The sequence below is a fragment of the Coenobita brevimanus genome, chromosome 76, assembly GCF_032717465.1.
Source record: "Coenobita brevimanus isolate Jiangsu-jjx chromosome 76, ASM3271746v2, whole genome shotgun sequence".
Taxonomy (NCBI): Eukaryota; Metazoa; Arthropoda; class Malacostraca; order Decapoda; family Coenobitidae; genus Coenobita; species Coenobita brevimanus.
In genome coordinates, this window is record NC_137029.1 from 23,499,404 (window position 1) to 23,508,389 (window position 8,986).

An 8,986-nucleotide genomic window follows, 5' to 3' on the forward strand; every position below is an offset into this window, starting at 1 on the left:
ACCTTGTCTCCCTCTTCTCTCGTTCTATCTCCCTCATGCTTCACCCTTCTTCCTCCTGCCTCACCCTCTCTCTCTCCTGCCTCCATCCCACCTCATCCTGTAACCTCTTGCCTCCCTTCTGCCTCACCCTGCCTCCCGTCTGCCTCACACTACCTCCCTCCTGCCTCATCCTTCCACTTCCCTGTCTCACTTTTCCTTCTTCCTTTCTTTTCCTCCTTCCTGCTTTCTACTCCATCCGATTTTCCTTTGTTCATTTCCTCGTCGTTTTCCCTTCCTGTGATCAGCATTTATTCTCTCTCTCTCTCTCTCCCCTGTGATTTGTACTTCTTTACCAATCCTCCCTTCATCCTTATCCCCGATGATGATCAGTTGTTCACCTTCCTCCCATCTTGCTTCCTACGATCGTCTTTTTTCTGCCTTCGTCTATCCTTTCTTCCAATGATCATTTGTTAACTCCCTATCTCCTTCCATCCTCCTATCATCATATATATTCCATCCTCTTTCCTTCCTTCCTTCCAATGATCGTCATATATTTACCTTCTTCCTTCCTTCCTTCCTGTTCTCCTACTTACAATCGTCATGTTTACCTTCCTCCCTACGTTATCTGCTAACTTACTTTCTCTTTCTTTCCTCCCTGCCCTTTTCGTATGTTTTAATTTCCGTCCCTCTCCCTCCCCATCCCCCCATCCTTTCTTCGTGCCTTCTTCACAATTATACTCTGATTTCCGCCTCTCTCCTTCCCCGTGCCCCCATCCCTCATCAATCAATGAGCAACACTTCACTTTGACTCTGAATGGGTGCGAGTGACGGTAATTACGCGGAAACTATCAACAACAACAAGACACTCTGAGAAAAGTCTGAGTGGCGCTCAATACTCGTCTTCTAAGTGATGCAGAATATTTTGTAACACAATTTTCTTGGCGATTTAGTATACCAATTACACTCTGACTATCTCTTGCCATTTATGTATTTCTAGTATCGATATGGTTCTCCTCAGTAACGTACAAGAGAGTCAAGTGTAATCCCAAAGTTAGAATATTTAGTCCTGGTATTTAAAGGTGACCAACTACTCATTCCGTGAAAGGCATTACGTAAGAGAAAAACTCCAACTATCCTTTGGACTAGCCCTTGTCCATCATCTGGTTGTAGTACATTAATTTACTACCATCAAGCTTCTACTGACTGGCTATAATGATCACCCGTTTCGTGGTAAAAGGTATCCTGGAGTACGAGAAAGCATTTGTTTCTTTTCCCTCGGTGGTGTTGCCTGAAGGAAGTACTATATCAAGTGAGTTGATGGCATGTCCCCCACCTGATATTTATGATATTAACATAGCTACTGGTACCATTCTGCCTTGCCACGATAACACTGCCACTGATACTGTATGCCAATCTAATAATGTCACCATTAAATTTGCCGCTATAACACAGCCACCACTTTAATAACTTATATTGTCAGTGTTCTCAACTAATACTGTAATACTTTAACCATTTCAGCCCGAGATCGTTCTGTGTATTCTATCTTGCAAGTATCAAACGTCTAAATTCGGGTACTGAAGAAGTTGACTGAGACTATATCTAATAACTCTTACAAAAATCTCTCCTAAGCTGAGTACCACGCCCAACATGCATATATATATAAAAGACGGCATTATGCACAAAAGAAACTGCCTGACAGTAAGAGACATGGACGTACAAATATCCAAGAAGTAAGAGTGTGTTTCTTCTGGCAGAGCTGGGAGAGATGGAAAAGCGATTTCTTTACCTCGTCGCTCTGAATGCTGGAAGGAAGAAAGATGACACGTTGTTGTTTCTGAGTTGCAATATGAAACGAGGTAAAGAAAGTTTAGTGTATTATAGTTCTTTCACCTTGACTGAGATTTTCGTCTTTGTTCAGCTTATTTCATGTAGCTCAGTAGCAGAGACAGTGCTACGGCTCTACATCCTTTCCATGGGATTTCGTCGTGAGCAGCTTTATACTTAGCCTTCAAGGGGGGCAGATAGAAGTTTTAGACCATGTTAAAGTAAAAAGGGTACAGTATGAAAAATGGATAAAGTTATCATTTGCACTGCCTCTGGATGCAGAAAAGGGAAGAAAGAAGATGCCTGGCTGTCTCTCTGTTTCACAGTGTGAAACAAGTTTCCTTTAGGCGGTGGTGAGAATCTACTCGTATGCTGGGAAAAAAAAAAAAAAAAAAAAAAAGATTGCTCGACGTCAGACTGAAAACGATGCAATATTTCTGATACCCGGCCAAGACGATGCGTACCTTTTTGCTGTGGGTTTGTCCTAACTCTAAAAAATCCTTTGGAGTGAAACACAAAGATAATATTCCGCAGCCAAAGGGTTACAGAAGCAAGTTGAGTGTGTTCGCATGTATCTGTGCCACATTCTTCTTCACGGTCCTTGCCTCTCCGATGCTGCATATACAGTGGTGGTAACTTTGTGCATGTTCCCGAAGTTCTTAAGTTACGTGCGGCATAAGTGAGTTCCTCAACTTTGACTCATCTCACAAGCAAGACGTCGGACGAGAAGGCCTGGAGGAAACGACAAAAAAAAAAAAAAGGGGGGGGGGAGTGATAACAGCTAATCCAATACTAAGTTCCTGGGCCTTGACCCGTTTCACAAAAAAGACTGTCCAAAGAGGAAGACTGGAAGAAGTGACACAAGAAGAAAATGGTAACAACTATTCCCATGCTACCCCCTTCCAGACATAGGGGGCCGAGGCTAGGCTACTTTAGTTCAGATCATTTAGCTCCTACGATCTCGGACCACGAATTATCGATTACTTCGGCTAAGAAAATTTTGTTCGTCTACTGAGAGATCTCTCGAGATTTGAGGGTTACGGGAAGAACACCGACTTACTCCCTTGGAGACCTTTTTCATGGCAAAAAAAAAATTAATAATAATAATAATAATAATAATAAAAAATCCAGTCAATCCTTCAAGGTTTGAACCGTTGCACGTAAAGCATAGCCATCATCCTCGACTTGATGCTCTACCACCAGCCCACCATATATCTGAAAGTGACATATGGTATATACTCCGAAACATGACATGTTCCATATCACTCGTTCACGATGACGTCAGCAGTTACCAAAGCCAATCCGCTTATTGCCCACTGATAAATGGATTCCTGGGAGTCAGATGGGCCAACTATCCAATAGTGAGTCTGAAATTACTGAGGCTAAAGGTTTGTCATCTGTATTTACTTATTTAGTTAATCATTTATTTTCTTATTCATTCATTTGTTATGCAGCTCGGTACTTAGCCATACATTCTTTACGTACTTTGCTTACAAAATGCAAAAATTCTTTCTCATTTACAGATCTCAGTACCTTGCCATAAGATGTTTTTACTAGACTTGGAAATATGAAACATGTAGTCTACAAAACTGCAGAACGTCGCTTAGCCGAACTGTTTTAACATGAAACTCAAAAACTGGTACTGGTTCATTTGCTGGTGCTCAGTCCACATTCTCTTTCTCAGGGAAACTGTGACCTACAAAGATAAAAGTCTTGTCTTGCTGCCAGGCAGAAGCAAAACTAGCACTCTGGAGGCAAAACTAACCACCCGACGAAACAAATGGAACAACAATCTTGAAACTACAAATCGACGCCGTTTTGCAAAAATGGGGATAATAATCGAGGCCATAAATCCATACAGAATCTCATCACGGGCGAAGGTACAAACACTTAAGGAACCACATCTCTTTTGTAACTAACGTGCAACATATATAATGTATTCGGTGGGCATGTTGCAGAAATTTTCATAAAGTTAAAATACGAAAAAAAAAAATAATAATAATAATTGTTTATGCCTTTCTTGATGGTCGTGATGATAATGATACCTTTCTTGAGAGGTCGCGACACTGATTCTGATAATTTTTGGTCAGTCTGTTTTACCTGATGAAACTGGGCCACTCTCACAACCAAAATATTAAGTCGGGGTTGCAGGAAATTTATGAGTCTTAGTAATGACATAGGAATTAATCTTGTTGGACACGATTGTCAGTGTGCTTTACCTGACGGAATTGGGCCAGTCTCACAGTTTAAATACAAAGTCGTGGTTATATAAAATTTCCCGAGTCGTAGTTGTCGGGTAAGAATGAGTCTCCTTGGTTACTGGAGTCGACCAATGTCTTTCCGTCGGTAGGTATTATTATCTCCTGCCTCACTGCTTCCTCCCTCCCACTTCTCATATTCGCTCTTTCTTTCCTCTCCCCTGCCTGCCTCTGCATTCTGTCTCCTTGGTTGCTTCCTGCCACCTTTCATGTTTTATTCCGCTCTTCTTGCCTTCCTTTCTCTCTCCATTCCTCCCTGCTTTCTGCCTTTCTTTTTTTGTACCTCCTTTGCTCCTTGTTTCCTACTTCCGTCCATCATTTATTCCCACTCCTTGAATTTCTATCTCTCTCCTTACCAAGCCTTTTTCCTCTCTTTTTTCTTCCTTCGTCCTAACCTCTTTGTTTCCTACCTCCCTTCATGTCCTGCTCCTCACCCTTTACCATCCTGCCTCTCCCACTCTCTGCCTCTTGTCTATCTCTGTTTCCTCTTTCCCTCTTTTCTTTCTGCCTGTCTCAAAGTCCTTTTCCTCTCGACTGCCTTCCTCTTTCTCTCCAATTTCCTTACTTCTTGCCTTTCTCTTAGCTCCTAATTTCCCTCCTCGCCTCCTACATCTCTCCATATCCTACTCCTCCCTCTTCCTAACTTCAACTCCATATCCCCTTGCCTTTGTCTCTCTTTTTGCTTCTCCTCTTCAATCCTATTCCTGTTTCCTTGCTTTCCTTCCTGACTCCATTTCACCCTGCCTCTTCCTCCCCTCTTTTCCTCCTCCTTCCCTCCCTGCTTCCTGCTTCCCTTCGATCGGTCTCGGGCACACTCCGCTGAGCCTTGACATCAGGAGAAAGAAGCAGGGAATACAGGAGGGTTGCAAGTAAAAACACACACTACACCGACTCTGCTCTTTGTGAACCATTTTATTTAACGCCCAGCTTCCTATGACTCAATCTCAGCTGAATAAAATGGGTGTCAGCTGGAAATACTAGAACTGTTCCGATCATGACAGGGTTAAAGGTGGCAGCAGTAACTCTCAGGCTCTCATGACTCACTCTCAGTTGAATGATATAGAATGATGTTAGCTGGAACATGTGACCAAAGTTGTCCTGATCATGAGAGAGGTAAAGACCATATCACACTGGACGAATTTTATGAAGATCAACATTCCCGGAACTAAAGCGCAAGATCGTGTACTGAATCACTCACAAACGCTCACGTGAACCACAACAACAAAATATACGGAAAACAAAACACTGTGACTCTTTTTGAGGGGAAGAGAAACTGAGGCAGCTGTGACTATTAATTAAGAACGGAACACGGTGAGGGGAAGGGAAAGACGCTTGTTACAGCCACGCTGCCCGCCAGAAAGAGAAATAATCTTTATAATCGCATGAAAATATCGTACAGTACTACTCTTAATTATAGATTATATGTACATCTACATATTCTCTCTCTCTCTCTCTCTCTCTCTCTCTCTCTCTCTCCTGTGTGTGTGTGTGTGTGTGTGTGTGTGTGTGTGTGTGTGTGTGTGTGTGTGTGTGCGCGCGTGCGTGCGTGCATGCGTGCGTGTGCGTGCGTGCGTGCGTGCGTGCGTGCGTGCGTGCGTGCGTGCGTGCGTGCGTGCGTGTGTGTGTGTGTGTGTGTGTGTGTGTAAGAGACAGGTTTACATAAACATTCTGATAATGGTTTCACCAGTTTGTACTGAGTGAACCGTGATGTGTGCAGCTGCTTGTCGTACATCAGCCACTTTTCAGGCTGCCATACATCACTGAACAACACCATTACACGCGCCACAGCACCGCAGCAGGAGCAAAATTAAGGTTATATGACCCGGCCACTATTGGCTTTCGCGCCAAGTTTCTTCCATTCTCAGAACCGGCCAAAATGAGCATCACGTCATTCTTCCATGTGATTTACTGATATGCACTGGATCCAACAACCTTATCCTAGATGACTATAACAGAGGATGAAACACAGACTGACGGATATGACCCATAATCTGTACACAATGTGGACACACCAAAGCCACTGAGCCCTCTGAAAGTTCATCAGTCACGATTCGGAAAAAGAAAAAGTCTAATGTTAGATAAAAGATCTACTCCCGGAACTTGTTATTAAACCCTTGTGTGTGTGTGTGTGTGTGTGTGTGTGTGTGTGTGTGTGTGTGTGTGTGTGTGTGTGTGTGTGTGTTCACTGTTTTACAAAAGAAAATCCAGAACAGTAAATTTTGCCTGACCTAGTTACATGTGATACAGAAATCCACGGCCTTCCTGCCATGCTCGTGCCCACAGACTGGTTGACGGCCACAGAAAGGCAGGGCTGCGTCGAGGGCAGCGCCACTAATCCCGCGCTGCACGGACAATTTTTAGCGTGCTCCGGATTTTTGCTGTGTGCCGCTGTAAATGACACCGTATTTTTGTAGTTAACCCTCGCACAGCCACGAGCGGTGAGGGTGCGGGCGGAGGAAGAAATACTATATACAGAGACGGCTGAAGAGTCACACTATCGTGACAATGAAATAGGATACAAAAACCCACACTGGCAGACGAAAAAAGATGTATTCCAAACAGTTTCGGCGACAGCTGTCGCCCTCTTCAGTGGATCTACAGACCAAGAGTGGTACATACAAATGCCGAGAAGCTGCTTATATGCAGGGTGAGGACACGTTTTCCCAACCACACCTGATGTGACCTCACCTGACTCTCCCTCTACTCTGTCCACGACCTGAGTGAGGGATTACAAGGGGCGGCAAGGACCTTGCCACTAATCCTCTCATCACTGGATCTAATTTATACATTCCTTCACCATGGTTAAAATTATTATATCTCTCTATACATACAGCTTCCACAATCCTACGTTTCTTATAGTTACTACATTTGTACAATATTTGGCTAGAATACCAGTCGATTCTATGGTCGTTTTCCGAAGAGTGAACGTACACTGCGTTATTTATGTTGCCTATCTTACAAGCATACTTGTGTTCCTTAATGCGAGTGTCCAAATCCCTTCCCGTTTCACCAACATAAACCAAATCACAGTCTCTACATGGAATTTTGTATACCCCTGCAGTTTTGTTACTAATTGGTTTATTCTTTACCAGCATTGATCTTAAGGTGGAAGTATATCTAAATGCAATGTTTACATCCAAATCATGACTCACAGACTTCACCAAGCTAAGATTTGACACATACGGAACCGTGACGTATGGCTTATTTTGCTGACTTTGTGGCGTTGATCTAGGTACAAAAAGGCTTTTCTGGCTTTAAAATACGCTTGCCTTATAAACCAACTGGGATATTTTAGATCTAAAAATATTTTCCATATCTTGGCGTTTTCCGTATCCAGATGTTGGGGACTACTAATTCTGAGTGCTCTAAGGAACATAGAAGAAATAACTGACATTTTAGTGGAACTGTGGTGATATGAATAATAATGTATATACAAATTGCACTGGGTTGGTTTCCTGTATACAGAAAAGCTAAGTGTCCCAAGTTCATCCCTGTGCACAAATACATCTAAAAATGGAAGGGAACCATTATTTTCCCATTCAACTTTAAATTTAATTGAGGGAACCAGTGCATTTAATTTTGTAAGAAACTCGTCAAAGTTAGCGTATACGTCTGGCCAAAATGAAAACACATCATCAACATACCTATACCAAATTAAATTTTGAGGAGATATGGTGGTAAGAAGGTTGGATTCAAAATATTCCATGTACAGGTTACTAAGAATTGGAGAGAGGGGCGAGCCCATACCCATACCAAACTTTTGCATGAAAAACTGATCACCAAAAGAAAATGCATTACGCTGCACACAAAGGCTAATAAGTTGGAGAAAGACATCATGTGGCATGCCGAGATCAATGTTACAATTAGGTAATTTTTCTTCCAAGAAACTAATTACATCTTCAATAGGGACTTTAGTAAAAAGCGAGTCTACATCAAAACTGACCAACCTGCCACTGGAGAAACTGAGAGACTTAATCTTATCAATAAAATCAGTAGAGTTTTGGACATGGGATTTAGAGAATGTGCCAACCAATGGTGCTAATTTGTTCGCTAGAAATTTTGAAAGTTTGTAAGTGAATGAGCCACACTGTGAGAGTAAAGCAGAACTACACAGAGCGGGTAATAAAGAACTACATAGAGAGGGTAATACAGAACTACACAGAGCGTATAATACAGAGTTCTTAACCCCTTCACTCCCAGGACTTGATATCTGGGTTTATTCTTGCCATCTCCAGACGATTTTATTCAGATCCGACTGCCTTTTCGAATTGGTGAGTTTAGAGATAAAATTAACCCCACCATTGCTACAGATAATTCCGGAGGTAAATATGACGGTCTTCGAAAAATAATAATAATAATAATAATAATAACTAGAATCTTGAAACTGCTGAGGCAATATTCAAAGAACTCCACATTCCAAATGAGAATGCCACATTCCAGATTAGAATGAAAAAAAAAAAATCCAAACTTGTACCTCAGATATGGTGTACTGTACACTCTTTCAAATATACACAGTATTAAGAGTCATGGTCATTCATACTATGCAAATCATGTTCGCTCACGACCCACTACATTTCCACCGAGCTTGGTCAAAGGCGACAGAATACTTTGCAATTTAGTATTTTCAGGCCATTTTGGTTTTCCTCAATATCTCAGAAAGCATTTGTTGGATCTTAATAGCAACACCAGGTGCACAAGTATATGTTGACGACTACATAATGGAACATTTGTAAGGCAATCGATTCCGTAGTTTTTGCTGCGCAAGAGACCAAATTTGAACAAAAAAAAATAACATATAGGGCACAAGTGACAGGGGGGAAAAATCCGCGCCAAAAGAAGCCTGCAACCAAGATATACAACTCCTGAATATTTCAATTCTCTGTCTCGAACGGTCTTAGAATGCCAGCCTTCTAGATGTTCCCCCC